Source organism: Eumetopias jubatus, unplaced genomic scaffold, assembly GCF_037043125.1.
Source record: "Eumetopias jubatus isolate StellerSeaLion01/CBP00866 unplaced genomic scaffold, mEumJub1_p1.0 scaffold_16, whole genome shotgun sequence".
In the NCBI taxonomy this organism is placed as follows: Eukaryota; Metazoa; Chordata; class Mammalia; order Carnivora; family Otariidae; genus Eumetopias; species Eumetopias jubatus.
In genome coordinates, this window is record NW_028274822.1 from 41,547,014 (window position 1) to 41,569,673 (window position 22,660).

General features: G+C 36.9%; 1 pseudogene; it reads right to left on the reverse strand.

Moving 5' to 3' along the window:
- Positions 1–19,364: 19,364 nt before the first annotated feature.
- On the reverse strand, positions 19,365–19,970 carry LOC114205080 (peroxiredoxin-1 pseudogene; annotated as a pseudogene).
- Positions 19,971–22,660: the final 2,690 nt, after the last annotated feature.

Here is a 22,660-nt window from a genome sequence, read left to right on the forward strand (position 1 = left end):
CCATGTATAGTTACATATTGCTTCTTCAACTATGGTGAAATAGTATTTTTGTATGCTCAATGGTTGGCCTAATGATATGGTTGCTGACCAAATTATTATGAAAAGAACTGGAAGGAACTAAAGGGCCAATGCTATGTTGCTAATGGGGTAAACAAATAATCTTTCTTCTTCCCCCAAGCTCGGGGAAAAGTATCAGAATTTGGACAAGAAGACAGGCAGGGTGCTACCTCCGTATGCTATTGGATGTCATTTTATCTACGCTTAGTGAAGACACTGGCTCATATGGTATTTCTTTGAGCTCTTTTATGATGCAAATGGGACAAAATTTTGTTTCTAGGAGCTACTTTCAATACATTACTAGCAAAATAAAATAAATTGCAAAAATGTCAAAATTCTCAGCCTGACTTACTTGACAAAAAGCTCCAGATTTGGCGCTTTTGATGCATATCGGTTGCAAAATTTCAAGGATTTTGTGTGATTTATAAAAGTGGCTAAACATTCAGAACTCTCAATTATTTATACAGATCTGTTTGACATAGTCAAACTCTTCAGTTTTTACTATTAGGCCAGCAATTTTAATGACAGCAGACAGGATACTTTCTGAGATGTACGTAAACAAAAAAACAAAGGGTTTAGTGTTTTCCTTACTTGGCCAAGACCGGTTCTTTAAGATATATCACTTAAAATAAGACAAGTGTCAAAAGAAAAGGATAGCCTCATTTTCAAGAATTGGTGAGAGAAAAGAGTTTATAGTAATCTGAGCATATTTGGCAGAACTGTATATCTTTACTTAGATCATCTTCAAAGAGTACAATTTTCCTTGACACTCTAAGACTTCATGAATTTGGAATTAGAATACAAATTACTTTATTTGCCCCTAGGCTTCAGGAATTAACTATTAGTGAGGCTATATATGCGTGCTCTGTGAGATCTTCTGGCATAGAACTTTTCTATTTCTTCACATATTGGGAAGAGAGAGTCAGGCAAATGGAAGGTAAGTAAAATCACTCCCACATTTGTCAACAGGGTCTCCGAGGGATAAATTGATGACAAAGTTTTCATCTGTTATGTTCACTGCTCCATCCTCAGGGCTTATATAACATTGCTTAGCACACAGAACATTCCATACATATTTGTTGAAGAAATGAAAAAGTGAATGAATCTGTGTTAGTCATATGTAGCTTTCAGGATGGCATCAAGCCAAATAATTAGTGAAGAATTAACTTTCCTGCGGACTTAGAGAATGAACGTATAATCAATTTCTTAAAACACAACATAAAATAATGGTGAACCCTATCTGCTGATAAAAGGAATAAAATGGTTTTCTTCATTTTATTAATCATACTTCTTAATACATTTATTTTAAACTTTTATCTTTCAGAAAATCTCTGAACATTAAGATATCTCAATTTTGTAGTCTTTCCGGAAGGCGAAACTGGATCTAGTGTTGGGAATACCAAAAAGGGGGATCTTGGCTTAAAAAGCTAGAGATCTTTATCACTTGGGAAATAAAAGACCTCAGAAGGGTTCCATACTAGTGGATGTTCCAAATAATAATTCTAAGATTTCTTCCGGTTAGAACATTTTCTGATATCATGATTCTTTTCTTAATTTCTTTGATCATTATTTCTTCTGATACTTTATTTATCCAAAACTTAATTTAGCCATATATTTCTTAACTGTCCATCTTTACTCTAAGTCCTTAAGGGCAGAAATTATGTTGTACATTTTCATGGTATCCCCTGTAGAGCCTAGCACAGTGTTTTTTACAAAGTATGCCCTAATTATTATCAAGTACTCATTATCAAGTATTTGAATAGGATGCAAGAGAATCTTATTATTTGCAGCAATAAGGCTGTAGGTACTTTACTTATATTACTCAGTTTAATCCTGACTACAACCATATGAGATTAGTAGAACTGAGATCAGTATTTAGGCTTGTCTGAATATATCTCTGCATAATCCATGCAGTTTAAATGATTATCTGTCAACATTTCTAATCTGAAGTTTTGAATAAGTGCTCTGCTTTTATATGGTAATATAGTCCTCCTGGATTCTGTGGTTTGACCAAGCCATATATAGGCATTCTGATTCCTCTGGCATTTTTATGCATTGATGAAATAATATCTTTTCTTACATATTAGATTTTTGGCTGGAGGAAAAGTCATGATGGAGCATATATAAAAACTATGAATTTTGACTCAAAATTGGTTATGAATGCCAAGAGTTATCATGGCTAATCGTTTTCATCTCTTTTAGTTCCTTGAATTAAATACAGCTATGATTTAGCTTGGCATAAGTGAAGGAAAGTATTGTTTAAAATGTACTATTCACGATCTCATTTTTTCCCCTGGTAATTGGCAAGCAACATAAAGCAATTTAAAACTTACTTAGTAAGTACTTCGAGAGTATTTAATAAAAATACATGGTGTTTTCATTTTCTTTTCAGCCTATGTCCATTTTTAATCACTGGTACAATCTACCAATTTTCAATCTGGTGATTATTATAAGAACAAGTGTATGCAGAGAAACAAGGCTAGTCATTTTATATAGGAGAATTAGAAACCTACTTCTCTCTTGCCTGGTTTGGTGCTGGTGTAGACTCTTGTTTATCATTTTATCATCTTTCAAAGTGACCCTGAGGTTTTACTAGCAGTGTTTAGAAACTCATGTCAGTCTTTGTTTTGCAAATGGTCATTTATGTTATTATGCTAATATGTTGAATAAGTTTAACATTGGCCTAGGAGTGGATTTGAGTAAGCTTCTGGGAAACCTCCACAAATTCACAAAGTTAATGGCTTGACCTCCCAATTCTCCAATGTAAAATAAGCTATAATGATTTTTCAGGCTCTTAGCTCCCCTGCATTTCAAAAAAATGAGCTCTCATTTACTTCAAATGACTTGACTTTCCTTATAATCTAATTGTAAATGAATAATCCTTTATTTATCTTCTAAAATGATTCTTGTTCATGTTTGGTTGGGAGCTTTCTTCATGACAGAAAAGAGAAGTTTCTAGCAGATGTTCTGAACAAAAACAGTGAATTCTTTGGAATTTATGACACCAGGAGGATATTTCAAAGAAGCAGCTCATATATTTGGGCAAATAACTAAAGAAGAATTATGATAAATACTTTTAATACTTATTTACATGATTCAGCAGAAGGTTGGTAGAGTAGAAAGGAACATGTGTAATATATAAAGATTTGGCGTGTGCCCTTTTAAGAACTTAGAAAGGAACAGTTTAATTTTCATTTCTTTAATATTACTAAATTTTAAAAATTCTTTTTTAAACTGAAACTTTGCTTATCACATTACATATGTAGCTCTGTTCTTAATGAATGATTACTTATCCACAATCAATGCTAGAGTAAACTGGTGCTGGCCTAAGAAAGTCTTACTAATTTTTTGAAGTTGCAATTAATGCAAATAGGGGAAAAACAGCAGGGTAATTTTCAAATTATTGTAATGTTGGTATCAAGTTGTATTTTTGCTATACAAATGAAAACAATATTATTATTATTTTTTTATTGTTATGTTAATCACCATATATTACATCATTAGTTTTTGGTGCAGTATTCCATGATTCATTGTTTGTTCAGAAAACAATATTATTAATAGCAGAAGTAATAGCATAGGTTTGAAAAAGAAGTTAATCAAATACTTATATAATATGGTAAGTACTGATTTCATTCTGATCAACAATATTTTTTGTATTTATGAAAGAGATAGTAGCAAAACCTCCTATTTATGGCTCTCTAGTTGCAAAAGACACCATATTTATGGAATGATCACATTATAGGATATATTTTGATAGGCTTTTACTCTTGATTTTCTCCATCTCTTGATGTGGAAATTTACAAAGCAACAAATAGATTATTGTATTAGAAGAAACAATGGATATCAGTGTTCCCGATATTAGAGGGGGAAAGCGAAGGCTAGAAAGTCTCTCCCTTTAATGGGTTCCTTAAAGTTGCTCACTTATTCTAGTGTTTTCTAATCAACATCTATCAATTTTGAGTTTTAGGTGGTAGGTATGGAAAGGCTGATTTTATAACACAAGCTTCCCTCCTAAAAAAGGATTTATTTATTTATTTTTTAAGATTTATTTATTTATTTATTTGACAGAGAGAGGGAACACAAGCAGGGGGAGTGGGAGAGGGAGAAGCAGGCTTCCCGCGGAGCAGGGAGCCCGATGCAGGGCTCCATCCCAGGACCCTGGGATCATGACCTGAGCCGAAGGCAGACGCCTAACGACGGAGCCACCCAGGCGTCCTGAAAGGATTTATTTAGAACTGACTGTACCTTTTTTAATCTTTAAGGTCCTGGATCTGGGCAGAAAGAGTTCACATACTTAATTTCTTTCCAATACTGTAATGCCCAATAAGGCAGTGCTATAGTTTAGTAAGGATCTTAGGATCTAAACATTGTGCCTTCCGTTCTTTAGGATTTGTCCCTCATGCCATTTCACATTAAGAATGTGATTAACATATAATAATACGTTATATGTTAAAAAAAGAGAAGATAGTAGGAAGGGAAGAATGAAGGGGGGGAAATCGGAGAGGGAGACTAACCATGAGAGATGATGGACTCTGAGAAACAAACTGAGGGTTCTAGAGGGGAGGGGGGAGGGGGGAGGGGTTAACCTGGTGATGGGTATTAAAGAGGGCACGTTCTGCTTGGAGCACTGGGTGTTTATGCAAACAATGAATCATGGAACACTACTTCACAAACTAATGATGTAATACATGGTGATTAACATAACAATAAAAAGAATATGATTAAAATCTAAAGGAGAACAAGGGGCAACTTTGAATGGAAAGCTAACTCCCAATGTGAAATGTCCTGTATTCCCTGGATTGACAGGAAGGGAACAAGGGCAAAGAGAGACACTAGAAATAGTCACCTAGAACTTGGTTAACAAAGCAGATGGTACTTTTGTAAACTGAATGGCTGTGGCCCTGCTGCCTCAGGCCATTGTGTGTTGATGACAGATTCACTGTTAAGTCTTCAACATAGGCAACTGTGCCAAGAGGTACTTGTTCAGATACTCAGCTGTAAAAAGTAAGTAAATAATATCCTCCAAGTTGCAATTTATGTTCCTAACTAATAGTTTGAAACTGGCCTACTCTTTGGGAAACTTAAGGCATATTCCCTTAAAACAACACTCTTGTCTTTCGTTAACAGCATCTTTGAAAAGCACGTATATCTTAAAGTGATATTTACAACAAGAATAATTTGCTAGGAGACAGGGTTATTATAAGAGTAGAACTAAGAAAATATAGCATCATGAATGTTGGTTCTGAGAACTTTATAATGAGGTTTTAGTGCAGACTGAAAAATAAAAGGGAGATATAAATTATGGAATGTTCACTAATATTTTTACCTGGTGGTTAATTTACATACTTTTTATAGCAACCTATTATTTTGCTCATATTTTTGCATTGATCAGTGGGTTCCTCTAGCCAATAGTTTTAAAAAATTGAATTGCAATGATTGAAACATATGGAAGCATTTCTATTCTGGAAAAAGAGTTACTTGTTTGCCATTATAATGACATACAGAACACCTAAATGTCTATCCTTGGCATAATTTTGGTTTCTGTAGGGTACACAGGCATATTAGCATTGTGGCTTAGTCCTTTGGAATCAATGACTTTGGGGCTTGGGTAGGGTTTTGTCACTAATTTATCTGGGAACTTCTGGCTTTAATTGGAACTTCTTTCTGGAGAAAGTTTTAATCAATCTAGCAAATAGAATCACAAATAGGAAGGGACTTCAAGAGATCATTTATTCCCTTCCATGTCTTCAGGCAGTGAAAACAACTAACTCTTTAATAACATCAAGGTCTACTTACCTAGCCAAAAGTAAATGGAGATTGTATAATTCTCCAGTGAATTTTGGTTGACATTACAGACAATGTAGGTGTTTTTAGGGGAATAATTTCATTTTTGCCTGCATGATCCATCTTAAATTAACATAACTTTCTGTAGTACTCTATGTTGAGGTAATTCGGAAAGAATGGTTATGTGATTCGAGGTTCTTTGAGAAATATAAAATATCAACAATATATACCCTTTTCTCCTTTTTCCCTTTAGAATTGAGTCCTCCTGTGTTCACACTTGGACTCTATGATCTTCCCAGTGGGAATGGCTGAGTTTATGATAACAGTGGTAACTGACATTGCATTCTCTCTCTCTCTCTCATTAATAGTAACCTCTCCACCCCCTGAAAATCTTTCCTCCTTACAAACACCCTCCCGCCCATTTGGGTTGTCACCTATTTTCAGAAGTCTTACTAAGATTTTTTATTTTTTATTTTTTGAAAGTAGGCTCCACACTCAGTGTGGAGCCCAACACCGGGCTTGAAATCACAATCCAGATCTGAGCTGAGATCCCGAGTTGTCCCTTAACCGACTGAGCCACCCAGGCACCCCCCTCCCCACTCACATAGGATGTTCTTTAAATGGATTTACCAAAAATATCTTTTGCAAAGTTCTCTCCCCAAGCACTGGAGATGCTTTGCCACACACCATCATCAAGAATAAACAAGATGTCTACAACTTCAATATTGCACATTTGGAGAGAAAGCCTCGCTCCTCTTGTGTGATGTTCCTATAGGTGTAGGCGGGCAGGATTTCAAACGTGCTACAGAGTTTTAGTGCCATAGTTTTCTCAGTTTTTACATAGTTTCCTTGCTTTACAAAAGAAGTACTTAGAAGGCAGATCCGAGGAACAAAATCATGCTTTCAGAATCTTCCTACTGTTAATAGTTGAAGATGCATGAGTAGTTTAGGATCATGGTGCCTGGATTCATTTCTCCTCAGCATGAGTTCTTCTGAGTCTTCCTGAAGACAGACTTCTAAAGAAATCCTTTCCCTATTTTGCAGACTGACCCCCATATATCCACGTACCACTTAGATGCATGCTGGGACCTCCTCCACGCTCTGTTTGCATTGCTATTTATTACATGACCTCCTGAGTTTTATGAATTTGGTAGCAAATTAAGTTTTCCTTTATAATTTCTTTAATAGCTCAAGGCTTCAGTTATTTTACTTATCTGGATTGCAGTGTAGAAAAGAGCATCTATGTGTGTTTCACATCATCTTTTTATTTGGAAGTTATACGTATTTAAGGAGCTTGTGATTTTACTCACACCTTTAGATCTCTTTATTTCTCCCTTATGATGTGACTGTAAGATGGGAGACATGGTTTTCTAAATCATTCCAATTGTAACAAACCAGACCTCACACTTTCTTTTCTGTGAAACTCACAAAATTTGCTCTTTTGGAGAATTTCCATGTGGGAGGAATAGATAAAAGTTTATACCTGGAGAAGCTTAGCAGTTCTAGCAGAACTCTATCGAAGCTGTGATGTTTCTTTCCATGTGCTATTCTCGGTTGAAGCGTTTAGTTTATTTGTCCTAACATGCTGTTTGCATTACTTAAAAATTACTTTGACTTCATTGATATCAAAGTAGAGAGAAAATGGGATTTACGTAATTTGTCTAAGTGCCCAGTAAGGCTGTCACATGGCAGAGTGAGCTATCCATTCACCAGGATCTGACATTTTTGTGGACAGAAGGTGGTGCTGTTGATTAGGAACAATACACAGCCCCACATTTTTCTATAAACTCCTGATCAAGTTCTCATTGCAGTAAAGTGTCTACTGAAGAGAAAAAAAATAAAATCACAGTCAGCTGGAACTTATCCTGGCATTTGACATCAGTAACTTCTCTGCTTGGAATCGACCCAAAGAATGCCCCAACCGTGTTATTCTTACTATTTTATGTAAATCTTGGAAGCTGTGCGAAAAAAAATAAGTTCTCAAATATAGGACATGTTGTTTCCCTTCATGCAGTGAGGCTTAACATTATGTGCAAGACTTTAAAACATCTAAGGGCCTGGATGACTCACTAGCTACAAGAAAAAGACAGACATTTAAAACCCATGCAACATTGTTGCATTTGAACATGAATATTTCAGGAACACAGACTACTGAAAAAAAGCATTTTTGACTCTAGTTTGTTCACAACATACATACTTCTCTGGTATGGTCATCAAGCAAGTTCAGGTGCTGGGAAAGCAGCCTTGTGGTCATCTCCCAAGCCCCCTGGCTGTGGTTCTGGGGAAGGATCACAAGTACCAGATGTAGGCATGGGCTTTCCCGGGAAGAATGGGAAAGACCCAGGGGAGAGCAGAATCACCTAGAATCATCTGCAATACCATGGAAACAGGTCAATATTGCAAAATAGCTTTAAAGTTTAAAAATAAGGTGCAGGGCAAAAAGTCAAATCAAAGGAACCGTGGCCTGACTAAACACTTAGGCAGCAAAGAGCCAAGGTACATAAGGGCTTGTTTTATATAGTTGCGCAGAGAGACGTCCAGACCCCTCTTACTAGCATATTGGTTAACACCAAATTGGGAGAATTGTGTTTAGCTCAAAAGATCTGTTTATGTCTTGAGATATATGGTGACATCCTTTGGAGGAAGCTCAGACAAGAAGAGAATCTTAATTAGCAATAATTGTAAGCTTGAATCTTTCCACTGAGCTGAGAATATCTTTGCTCTCTTGTTTGAAAAATCCCCAACATTGCTTCTTAAGTTTTCTTTCTCCAGGGGTTGTAGGTGACTCTTTTTATCTCATTCTGGTGGGAGGAACCAGCCTAAAGATCTGTGGTGGGAGGCAACGTAATATACGGATTTGAAAACAGACTCTGAAACCGGGTTGTCTGTATTTTCTTTTATTTTGTATTATTTATTTATTTATTTATTTGATTGTCTGTATTTTAATCCAGTTCCACCATTTGCTGGCTTCTTTTCTGTGTCTTGAGTTCTCATCTGGGGATACTGAGAGTACCTAGCTCATAGGGTTGTATGGAATCAATGAGTTTATACAGGTAAAGCATGATGAAAATTCTCCGGTACTTGCTATTATTATTCCTGTTCCCTTAGGGAAGGCTAGGAAAGGATGCGAAGATCAGAAGCTTTACCAGTGAGTGTGCTTTCTTTCAGATGAAACCCATCCTCTATGCCAGGTCATGATCCCTTTTTGAAATATGCCCTGGGACTTCCAGCATCACTGGTGCTTTAGGCTTCACTGTGTAAACATATAGACAGAAGGAACAAAGATGTCAATGATGGCCATAATTTAACACTTGACAGCCGGAGACAAGGAGCCTGTAAACTGAATACTTAATAAGTCTCTAAATGACTTTCTGAACAGAAATACTTTTAGAAGGGCGCCTGGGTGGCTCAGTCAGTTAAGCTTCTGCCTTCAGCTCAGGTCCTGATCCCAGGGTTCTGGGATCGAGTCCCGTGTTGGGCTCCCTGCCCAGCAGGGAGTCTGCTTTTCCCTCTCCCTCTGTCTCTTTCCCCAGCTTGTGCTCTCTCTCTCTCACTCTCTTTCTCTCTCTCAAATAAATAAATGAAATCTTAAAAAAGAAAAAGAAATAATTTTAGAAGGAAAAAAAGAAATGTTTGGTATAGTTGTACTGAGATCATCACATACTTGTGGACATACATATGTGATCTTAAATATGAAGACAAAAACAAAAACAAAAGGATGTGTTTAGGAATACTTTGGTTACTAAAGATCCTTTTCAGTGAGGTGGTGAATCTGATACTCTTCCATCAGAATTCCCCCAGAGCAATTGTCCTTTTTCCAGAGTGCCTTAAAATACCGTCTCCAAAGAGTATCCCCTTAGACTGACATACTTTGCATTTGTATATTTATTTCTGATACCATTTTTTTTTGTGCATTAGTGTTTGATGTAGGCTTTACATTTTTCTTCAATAATTTAAAAGTTTCAATTCCTTCAAATAGTTTCCAATTTTATTTTTTTTAAAGATTTATTTTATTTGAGAGAGAGAGGGAGAACATGTGTGAGTGGGGGGAGGGGCAGAGGGAGAGAAGCTCAAGCAGAGCTCCTGCTGAGATGGAGCCGGCCTTGGGGGCTCGATGCTATGACCATGAGATCATGAGTCAAAACCGAAAGCAAGAATCAAATGCTTAACTGGCTGAGCCACCCAGGTGCCCCCATACTTCCCAATTTTAGACACTTTATCCACCCTTCCCACTCTTTTTTTTCAATTGAAGTACAGTTGACACACAATGTTACATTAATTTCAGATACAACATAGTGATTTGGCAACTCTACATGTTAGGTTGTGCTCACCACAAATGTGGTATGATAACAGTGTATCATACTACAACCGTCACCATACAAACTATTCCAGTACCATTGACTATGTTCCCTATGTTGCACCTTTCAACCCTGTGACTTATTCATTCCAAAACTGGAAGACCCTACTTCCCATTCCACTACATCTTTTATCCATCCCCTCACCGCCTCCCTCTGGCAGCCACCAGTTTCTTCTATTTATGGTGTAGACACTTGATTTTTATATGATATATATATATGTTAGAGTACATCATTTAAGGGTAAAATGCTCAAGGGTGAAAAAATGGAAACTGGAAATGAGGCCTAAGAGAAGAGCTTTTGGAAAGTGGGATGCTGCCAGGATTACAGTTTCATTCCTGAACATTGGTCTGCATTTGAAGGTCAGGACAGATTATTAAACAGAAACCTTCAATTCAAGTCTAGGTGAACAATTTAATTATATTATTGTTTAATAGAGTTATTGCTACACGAGACTTGGTTTTATTTCCTCACAGACCATAAAGTTTCCCCTATTAAATATTTTTTTTCATTACTCATGGATCAAATACTAGAGACCTTAGAAATACGACAAGCAAGTATAAAATAATTTCTAAACTTCCCTTTAGAAATGTAAGATGATACTTTATTTTTATCCCTTCTTTTTAATACTGCTGCAAAATTCTAAAGGCATGATTGGCAGTAGGGTTTCACTGAGTTTTACCCGTAGTTGCTATCAGCCATTTTAAGTTTTCTATTAGTCAAAGTGAAGAAATTAATGTAGAAGTATCAGATGTTATTTTGACTTTGGGCACCAGTCAAAATTGAGCTTTTTTTTTTTTTCTTACTTTACATAGCTAATTAATGATCTAACTTGACAGCAGATTTTTTTCCTTATCGCATTTTTAGGGAAGATTGTAATTCAAGGGACTTTGGGAAACGATGTAATTCTGAATTTCAGATTCATATTTTAATAAAAATGTTTAGTATCCTCTTTTTTTTTCATAAAAGCTTTTAGATAGCTCTCTGAAAGTACCAACAGTGTCTTCAGTATTTGCTACTAGTAACATACATAGCAGGTATTTCCAGGGTCTGCATATTAATCTTGTGATTTCTTCTATTTGAAAAGAAAAAGAATATGCATGACCTGGCAGTCAATCTGAAGGCAGTATTTCTCTTGATGAATATCTCATCTTTTTTTCTTTAGCACTGCAAAGTACTTTTGTCCTTTATTTGCCACTAATGCTTATGATAAAAAATTAAATTACTGTTCATCCTTTCAATATGTTTTCCTCAGAGGATCTCTGCTGAAGAACAAACATTTAAAAGAGGATGCAGAAGATTTAGTTTTATACACAGCCCTGCTATATTATTCATTGCAATGCATTTTTAATGTTAGAGAAGGAGAAGTAAAATATATGTTAATTTCTAAGGTGAGACAGGCAGTGATCGAGGGAATGATAAATTCACAGAGGCTGGAGATGTGTGTGCTATAATAAAATAAGAAGTCTTCTCTCCTGAATCCTGGGCTTTTTTTTTTCCTGTATGTGGAAGGGAAACTTGGAGGTTTTTTTGAATGAAAATCTCAAGACATCATCTTCAATAGTTAATGGGCCTCCGACTCTTCATATTTCCAGTTGAGAAAAAGGTCACCAGACCATGATTATTAAAAACAAAAATAATACAAGCAAAGCAAAATGGAAAAAAGAAACTCTGTCAACATAACCCAGATTTTACTACATCCTATATCAGCTACCTAACTCTTGTCTCTCCAATTCGGTTTACATTTCTCAAAAAATTTGCACCCTTGTTGTTCAAAAATAAGCCACTTATTTTTCTTAAGTAGGTGAAAAGATTTCAGTGAGCATTCTTTTAACTTCTAAAGCATGATAATATTTTACAAGAACAGCAGAAGAATAATGTACTTTATTTGGTCTATGAATTGTCGAGGCTAATGGTTTTCTTTGTATTGTGTTCTTTTGGAAGTCAACAATTTCTCTTCAATCCGAAAGGATTACAGTATCCGGTAAGGAACCAATTTACAAACTTCTCACAGTATGAAAGAAGATTCAACTTTCTGGAATCTGTTCTTCAAACTCCCACAAGCTTTTCAGATCTGGAGAAAGGGATGGGCAGCACTGTTTGATGTAAACAAGAGATAGTGAAAGCACTTGGGTTCTAGAGTATTTTCTCGAATTCTCCAAATCTATATGCAATTTGTTGTCATCAGAAAACACATATTTTGAATTTGGGGAGGACGAATGTGTGAAAAAATAAAACTGTCATGTGGAGACTTGTCTGTTTTTGGTTGTCTGCCAAATAACAAGTCCCAATTGAGTATGCAGTTAAAAAAAAAAAGAGGGTATTTTCCATTTTCTTTTGTTGAGTACTGATGAGCAAAAAGTGGAGGAAACATACATTTAGAAAAACATGTATGAAGCATGAATTGCTTTTTGAAAATGTTTAATTTTATCACCCTTACATCAAAACCAATATATTTTATTGTATACCATTAATCTCAGTATAGAACATCTTAACATAATTCAGTCTTCCATTCACTCTGCGTTAGCACTTCTTTTCACCTCTTTCAGATGCATTAATATAAAATTGGAAATACCTACTTTTAGGACAAATATAATTTTATTTCACTGCTCAAACAATATATAAAGTAACAAATGCCTACTTTTGCAGTTATTACCTCATTGATTTTATTCTAGACATGTAGTGGTCTGAATTTTATTTTACTCATTTTATAATGACTATCACCATAGCAACTAGGCAGATTTTACCAAAATGATAAAACATTCATTATATATAGCTACCTACAATGATTCATGATAGGCTACACACCAATACTGAATAAATGATAATAAAATTCAAATTATCACTCACAATCAGACTAACAAAGCCAATCATCCCCAGAATATGTTGTTTTGTCTTATTCATTTCCACTTCTTTGTTTTTTTTTCTGCTTTATTGCCAAGGCACCTAGACATTTCATTAGTTCAAATTATAGAAACATGGGATTCTTGGAGCAAAATTTCTGTTTTAAAAAAATTGCTCCTATTATCTAAGTTTGTTGAAATTAAATCTGATGGGGAGGTGTGCTTTCTGTAGCAGAGAAGTAGCTAATGTGCCTTACGCCACCCAAAGTTTTTAGCATGGTCCCAACGTGTCTGTATCTCAGAAGGCAATGTTTATATAAGCATGAAATATTTGTTCTGGAAGGCAAGAGGGAATCTTGTCCCAGGCCCTTGTGAACTTGCCATTTTCTGGTTGTGTAGCCTTAGGCATAGACTTGAAAATTCTGAAGCTCATTTTTTTTTTAATCTTTAAAATGGGGTTTCTGCAACACAAGTGAATAAACAAACAAAAAGCAGAATCAAACATATAAACACAAAGAACAAACTGTTGGTTACCAGAGGAAAGGGGATTGGGGAACGGGCAAAATGGGTGAAGAGGAGTGGGAGCTACAGTCTTCCAGATATGGAATGAATAAGTCACAGGAATAAAATGTACAGCATAGGGAATATAGTTAATGATACTGTAATAGCGTTATATGGTGACAGGTGGTGGCTACACCTGTGGTGAGCACAGCATAATGTAAAGAGTTGTTGAATCACTATGTTGTACACCTGAAACTAATGTAATATTGTGTGTCAGCTATACTCAAATAAAATAAAATAAAATGGGTTTTTTTCAACAATTAATTGAAGCAAGTGTCTATATCTTCAAGCATGGTGGCAGATACCTGAAAATTGCTCAGAAATATTAACTATGATAACAATCGTGTTAATAGTGGCATAATGACATGTTCTCTATAAGTGTATCTTTCTTCTTTTCCATCTCAAATGATATTTATTCATTATACCCAGTGGAATTACAGTTAAAATTCTGAACATTTTACTTCCATATAGATTTATCAAGTTAGCTTTACAAAATAGGTCCATCTTTTCTGTCAAGCATGGTATGTAGCCATATGAGTCCTGCTTCAGTGTCAGCATCTAATAACATTTCAATCTTCTATTCACTCATCTTGAAAAAATACTCATGTGCAAAGATGAAACTTTTGCCTATAAAATTCTCATACTATTTACAATTGCAAAATATTACTTTAAAACTTTCAACAGTATTTTCTTTTTTCCTAAGGTAAAGCTCTGTTTATGAAACAGTCAGAGAAAAGTACCCCGTGCTCACAAAAAACAGAATAGCCTTATTAGTCCCAGAGTATCAGCACTTTTGTTTAAAATCACTTTGCAGAAACAAACCAGCAACCCATGTGTCTGTGAGCGAGCAGACACGTATAAACACATATGTGTGTAAATGTCAATGAAAAGAGAGTCCCTGCAGCTGGGGTTCCAAAATCAACCTAAGACTGTGATTTCTTTAATATTTCCCTTCCCACAGTTAGGGAGCAGGCAAGCAAAACAGTCTTTTCTTGAAATAATTTTTTTTTCTCTAGCTCTACCGGACTCTGGCCTGACATAGGCATCCTTTTTCCTTAGCATAATGGAGGCACATCAGTCTCAGACTCGAGTACTATAGCTCAGATCAGAGAAAAGGGAATTCTGGGTTTCCTTTGTGTTGACTGATTATGAGTCTTTTATGGTTATTGTATCCCAATCCCTTGGTAAGTTACTTCTAGAGACTACAGTCAGAGAGATGCAAAGACTAAACCCTGGGGTCAATTCTTCTCAAAGGGTCTTATTCTTTGATGCAGTCAATGAAGCATGTTCAAAAAACTCTTAAGAAGATACAAAAAGAGGTAAGTGATGGAAGTCTGGAGGCAGATTCAAAATTCACCCCCCACCCCCCAAAATTAATTAAATAGCATTCACTCTTTGTTGTGTACAGTACAGTGATTATAGTTAATAATACTGTATTATATACTTGAAAGTGGCTAAGATCTTACACATCCTCACCACAAAAAAGGAATGGTAATTATGCAACATGATGTATGTGTCAGCTACTATAGTGGTAAGCCTTTTGCAATATATAAGTGTATCAAATCAACATGTTGTACACCTTAAGCTTACACAACCATATATGTTAATTATAACTCAATAAAGCTGAAAAAAATAGCATGAACTCTTTATTGTATACCTATTACATATTGAACATAGTACTAGACACTCTAAAGACATCCTTTAGTTGGTTGCCATAACATTTGAGAGTAGATATTATTACTTTTGAAGTTTACAGAGAATAAATAACTCACAGCTACGGATGATACTGAACCCAGGTCTCATGGACTTCAACGGTCCTTTACTCAACCACTGCAGTGCTAACTGCCCCGATCTCAACCCTGGAGTAATTGCAGGGTAGGAAATGTATTTCTTTTTCTTACCACTAACACTTTTTAGGAAGATATTTATCTTTTTTTTTGGAAACACTTTTGCATGCAGTCTTAGGACACATGGGGGCAGGGAAGCATAAATGTCAGATATCAAAACATAAATAAGGGAAAGCACCTATATATATGATAAAGTAAAGGATTAGGAATTTGTATTTTTTTCAAAAGATTTTATTTATTTATTTGAGAGAGAGCACATGAGAGGGGGGAGGGTCAGAGGGAGAAGCAGACTCCCTGCTGAGCAGGGAGCCCGATGCGGGACTCGATCCCGGGACTCCAGGATCATGACCTGAGCCGAAGGCAGTCGCCCAACCAACTGAGCCACCCAGGAATTTATAGGTTTTTTTTTTTTCTCCAAAAAGGGAAGAGAAGACAGGAATAGGATTGATGAGAAAGAGGAGAGGAAAAGGAGGCGCTCATAAAATGAAGAGATGCTGGAATGATGGAGATTAGTAAACTTTGGGGAGGTGGGTAAGCGAAAGACCATTGAAAACTGATGCTTATTTATGTTCCCTTAAAGGTTGTCTGGCTGTGATAGAAAGAACTCTTTCATCCTCCCCTGGTGAAATTTACTCTGCTTATGACACATTATGGGAGTGGGTCTTGGAGCCATCTCATTGATTCTTCTGGGATTCACATCTGGAGAGATGTGGTGAAGCCCAGAGATACCACGTAGTGAAGCTTTGCCCAGTAGGCAACATAGATGGCGACAACACATATCTGAGATGTTTGCAGATCTTTTTGTGTGTTAATAATTGCTAATAACTGCTATTAAAAATATTCAAGTCAAGTATACCTAGCTTACAAAGGTGATGTGCTGACATCTGTGTGACATTTTTAAAGTACTGAGTGACTGTTGACTTCAAGGGCAGGAGCAGAGCAAAGGTTCCTTCACTTATCTTTGTTTCTTAGAGGATGGCATATAGCAGAGACTTCTTACCACACTTCTCAGAATGCAGTAAGTCTTAGAGGTGTCCTGCAGACTGAAACCACTGACTACACTACTGCAACTATCATTATTAAATCCTCCACACTCCCTTTGTTACCTCCGAAGCATGTTCCAAAATTTGTGTCATCACCGTTGTTTACTTTTTCCACTCTTGCTTCTGCTCCCATTTATAGGAGACTCATCGTTGCTGAGAAAAAACAGAAAACCATGCTGACAGAGGCACCTATTTTCAGGCTCTGGGATCCCAGGTCTAAGAGCTTGCATTTACTAAGACTACCCATTTATCAGATGTAATTAGACATTTCACAAAATATCACAACCACTCTCCGTTAGGCATGGTTATCCCCGTTTTGCAGATAACAAAACTGTGATTTCAAGAGGTTATATAACTGACTGAGGATCAAAAAATTAATATGGGTAGAGCCAGCACTCACCATCCAACAGTAGCTAACAACAAAAGTGTGCTGTCTGAAGTCCAACACGTGGCCACTTGAAGTCAGCTTATTTTTTAATTTTAATTTTAATTTAATTTTATTAATTTAATTTAATTTTTTATTAACATAATATATTATTTGTTTCAGGGGTACAGATCTGTGATTCAACAGTCTTACACAATTCACAGCCCTCACCATAGCACACACCCTCCCCAGTGTCCATCACCCAGCCACCCCATCCCTCCCACCCCCTTCCACTCCAGCAACCCTCAGTTTGTTTCCTGAGATTGAGAGTCTCTTATGGTTTGTCTCCCTCTCAGATTTCATCTTGTTTCATTTTTCCCTCCCTTCCCCTATGATCCTCTGTCTTGTTTCTCACATTTCTCATATCAGTGAGATCATATGATAATTGTCTTTTGCTTAGCATAAGACCCCCTAGTTCTATCCATGTCCTTGTAAATGACAAGATTTCATTTTTTGATGGCTGCATAATATCCCATTGTGTGTCTGTGTGTGTTTGTGTGTGTGTGTATACACATATACCACATCTTCTTTATCCATTCATCTGTTGACGGACATCTAGGCTCTTTCCATAGTTTGGCTATTGTGGACATTGCTGCTATACACACTGGGGTGCATGTGCCCCTTTGGATCACTATATTTGTATCTTTGGGGTAAATACCCAGTAGTGTAATTGCTGGTTCATCCGGTAGCTCTATTTTCAAAAGTTGGCTTATTAAGGCAAAATTGCTCTTTCACTTTCCCAAATCAGATCTATCATTTGACCATCTTGAATTCTTAGGGGTATCATTATTCTCTTAGTTGTCCAGACCTGGTATTTTAGAGCTCACTCTGAATCACCCAGCTTATCTAGCACATCCAATCCATCCCCAAGCCTTTAAAATTTTTCCTGGGACTATCCTTCACATCGGTTTTGTCTTTTCCATTTCTACTGCTGCATACATCCTCCAGGCCCTTTTCCCATCTGGATTATATCACTTCCTTTGTTCCCTAATGGGTCTTCTTATTGCTAATATTTCTTCATTCTGACCTGTTCCATATATAGTCAAGATCAATCTTCTTTAAAGTAGCCTATAATTTTGGCTCTCCCACCTCAGCACTCTTCAATAATTCAACACTGCCTACTGAATAATGCCTCAAACTCTCCCTCTGGAATCTATGTACTATAAATGTGATTCCTCTCTACTTCTCTAACTTTATCTTTGCTCATTATCTTTATCCTATCTAAACCAGAGAGTAATTTTAATTCTTTAGTTTTCTTTTATTTGGCTAAATTATATAGACTAGATAAAAATGATTTTTTAATGGAACTAATAATACTATCCCTTTCCTCAAAATAATTTCCCTAAAACAATTTTGACTTTCTTCAAATTGACCTGTATCTTCAACATAGAGTTTTTAACTCTACAACCTTGGAAATGGATTTTGTGGATAATATTTTAAACGGAGACATTGTTTTTGTGTCTAACCAAGTATTGCTTCTATCTTCCACCTCTGACAGCAAGGAAGATAATTTTTATCACTTAAATGTACATGGAAATTCACGCTATATTTTGGAAAGAGAGTGGAGGTGGGGAGGGACAGAGGGAGAAGAAGGGAGAAAATCTTAAGCAGACTCCACACCCAGTATAGAGCCTGATGTGGGGCTCGATCCCACGACCCTGAGATCATGACCCGAGCTAAAATCAAGAGTCGGTCGCTTAGCCTCCTGAGCCACCCAGGTGCCCCAAGAAATTCACTATATTTTTAAAATAAAGTTTGGTACAAGAGTATAATTTCTGCTAGGATGATGGCACTGTTCTGTTTTTGGTGCTTATAGTGTTTAAGGACAATCTGTGGTGTGATTTCTACCTCAAAAATGAAAAAATACATTTTAAAAGCAACTTGTTTTGGGATTTGAGAAAGTGCTAACACCTGTTGATTAACTCTATAGTTCTATCGAAACAATGTAATATTATTGAATAGGTACTATTATTATATCTTATATTTTATGAAATAACTCAATAATAACTGTAAAATATAAATAATATTTCCTTTCCCTCTTTTCCTTTTCAAATTGCTCATTGATCTACATGTGACCCCATGACAGGTACAGATTATATGGGGATTTGGTGAAAAAGATAGAATTAGAAGCTATAATCATCAATTTCTAGTCCATCATTGTTTTAGCAGTTGGCATTTCCTTTTTTTTCTCAGTTCAAGTTTAGTAGAAACAACAAAAGACAAAAAGTGATGCCCTACTACTGTACATAAGAGTTGGCCTGCCCCATAACACCTGAGGCTGAGCTGTTATGGGGCAGGCCAGAGGAAGAAAGCCTGGTCTCCCCAGCCCCTGCCCCCATACCACATCTGCACAGAGTCTAAAGTCTTATGTTCTAAGCATGACAATAGTACAAAAGAGATTTTGTTTTCATGGCCACCCACTGCAGCCCAGCCCTAAAATGACCCGGTGCTCACTTTTGCTTAGAGAAATATTCTTTGCTCTTCTGGACATCAGGTTTGATGGTATCACTGCCAAGCTTCCAGCCAGCTGGGCACACTTCCCCATGCTTGTCAGTAAACTGGAAGGCCTGAACCAGTTGCAGAGTCTCATCCACAGAGTGGCCTACAGGAAGGTCATTTACCGTGATCTGCCTAAGGATACCTTTATCATCAATGATAAAGAGGCCCCTGAAGGAGATGACTTCATCAGCCTTTAAGACTGCATAGTCCTGAGCAATGGTACGCTTGGGGTCTGATACCAAGGGAATGTTCACGGGTCCCAGTCCTCCTTGTTTCTTGGGTGTGTTGACCCATGCCAGGTGACAGAAGTGAGAATCCACAGAAGCACCAATCACTTGACAGTTGAGTTTCTTAAATTCCTCTGCCCTGTCACTGAAAGCAATGATCTCCGTGGGGCAGACAGAGGTGAAGTCAAGAGGGTAAAAGAAGAACACAATGTATTTTCCTTTGTAGTCAGATAGGCTGAGGTCTTTGAACTGGCCATGTGGCATAACAGCCGTGGCTTTGAAGTTGGGGGCAGGATGCCCAATATTGGCATTTCCTGAAGACATCTTGCTCTCAGCAGGGTGTGGGAAACCTTCTCACCGACTCTGAGACCAAAAACGCCGAAGACAAGGCAGGAAGAAGACCCGTTGGCATTTCCTTTTTTTATGCTTCATTAAGTTAAAATTTTGAGTTTTATGAGAAAAATTAAATTCTAATTCTCTATTTTATATCTCATTTTTTATTTCCAAGAAAATCATTAAAGTGATTTTATTTTATTTTTTTTAAAGATTTTATTTATTTATTCATGAGAGAAAGAGAGACAGAGAGAGAGGCAGAGGGAGAAGCAGGCTTCCCGCAGAGCAGGGAGCCGGACATTGGGCTCGATCCCAGAACCCTGGGATCATGACCTGAGCCGAAGGCAGACGCTTAACAATCTGAGCCACCCAGGTGCCCCTAAAGTGATTTTATGTCTCAATTTCAATAAATATGGAGATAGAAAAATTTGAGAAAAATCCAGAAAAACAAAAATTAAAATTCTGAGTATTTTCTCTCTGGGAGAAAATGAGGCCATTTGTCATATCTTTCCACCAGCACCGTTACTCAGTCTGTGGATGTGTTCACTTCTTTAAGTACTATAGGAAAATAGTGACCAACTGTGTGATAAGTTTAAGGGGCTTAAAAGAGTTGCTACATGAAAACATGTCCTTCGTTAGCCCATCTAAAATTTTCACTACCAGAATTCTTTCTAGCATAAGGCACTATTTACATTAAGTATCTATTAAAATATATATTATCTAGGGGCGCCTGGGTGGCTCAGTTGGTTAAGCGACTGCCTTCGGCTCAGGTCATGATCCTGGAGTCCCGGGATTGAGTCCCACATCGGGCTCCCTGCTCAGCAGGGAGTCTGCTTCTCCCTCTGACCCTCCCCCCCTCATGCTCTCTCTCTCTCTCATTCTCTCTCTCAAATAAATAAATAAATAAAATCTTTAAAAAATATATATATATTATCTAGGAAAGATAATACATTACTAGTCCCCACTTTCATTTGTGCAAGGGAGGTTGTCAGATTTGCTTATTGGATACCTGGATAACAAAAAGGTTCCTGAACCAACGAAACTCAAACCAGATTCTTTTTGAAGGAGATAGAAGAAGTTCAGTAATGCTCTACACACACACACACACACACGCACGCACGCACGCACGTACATACATATATTTCCATTATGCTCCTGTAGTTCATGCTGGAAACAGTTGCTCCTCAACATTTTCCTTCTTCCACATTATCCAGCTGCTTGGAAAACTTGGAATTCCACTCTGGCATAAGAAAAGTAAATATAATCTTATTGATATGCTGCTTTTTAAGCATTAAGGTTGTAGCTTTGACATAATGAATTAACTTTCCAACAAAATAGACTTGCATAATTTGGAAACCTGAGCAGCAGCTTTATGTTAAAATATCCAATAATCATTCAAAATTTCACCTTGAATCTGCTCTGTGACATCTATGCAACAGGGATTTGCGGATGGGTTGTAATCTGTCTTTGCCCTCCTGTAGGATGTTACTTGACTAATGAGTAGTTTACTAATGAATTTTAATTTCATTCTGACTTCCTCAGTTAGGATATCCATTCAATGCACACAGTGCTATATCACTAAGCTAGCACATTCCACGTGATTTCCTTATCATCACTCTAAGAAACAGTGAACCAACAAATAGCAAAACAGTGGCAAAGGCTGAAATTGGTCACAAGTGTTTTTCCCATACTATCTGATACCATTCTCATACAATCTGACTCCAAAAAATAGTCGGGTCATGATCCCAGGGTCCTACGATGGAGTCCCACATTGGGCTTCCTGCTCAGTGGGGAGCCTGCTTCTCCCTACCCCCTGCTCATGCGCTCTTTCTCTCTCTCTGTCAAATAAATATATAAAATCTTTTAAAAAATAAACAGTTTTAAAAAAAATAGACTATAGAGATGTGCCTATCATTTTAGTTCAGATCCTTATTTTTCTCCTTCATAATCTTTGAAGGGACATCCTTTTAGCATTTAAATGTTTTAAATTATTCTCATACATGTGTACAAAAAATTAAATATCCCAGAATAATTTAGTACCACTCCTCCCCACTTTTTCCACTCTACTGAGACAACTACTTTTAACTCTGCATATATATTTTTCTTTATTTTTAATATTTAAAAAATGATTATGCTACTATTTCTTTCTTTTTTTACAAGATTATTTATTTACTTATTTGACAGAGAGCCAGAGAGAGAGCACAAGAAGGCAGAGTAGCAGGCAGAGGGAGAGGGAGAGGGAGAAGCAGGCTCCCCGCTGAGCAGGGAGCCCGAAGCGGGACTCGATCCCAGGGCCCTGGGATCATGACCTGAGCCGAAGGCAGACGCTTAACCAACTGAGCCACCCAGGCGCCCCTATTTCTTTTCTTAATACATTTATTTCTTGATTTTTGACTTTAGTTTTGTGTTTTAACGTGGTGCTGTGCTAGGATTTAGTTCTCACTTTTTGATTGCCACTGTTTAATAGGATCTGATTCTTGTTTTGTGAATATAATAATGAATATCCGTGAAGACACTCTTTAGGCTCTCTCCCTCCCTCTCTCTTTTCCTTCCTTCCTTCTCTCTTTTGTTTCCTTCATTGAGTTTTTCTGGTTCTGCGAATTATCTTGGTATCCTCTAGGGTGCATTTCCTTTTTATCTCTGTTTCCTCACGTGGGTTGTAAGAATTCCTCAAATGTCCAATAGTT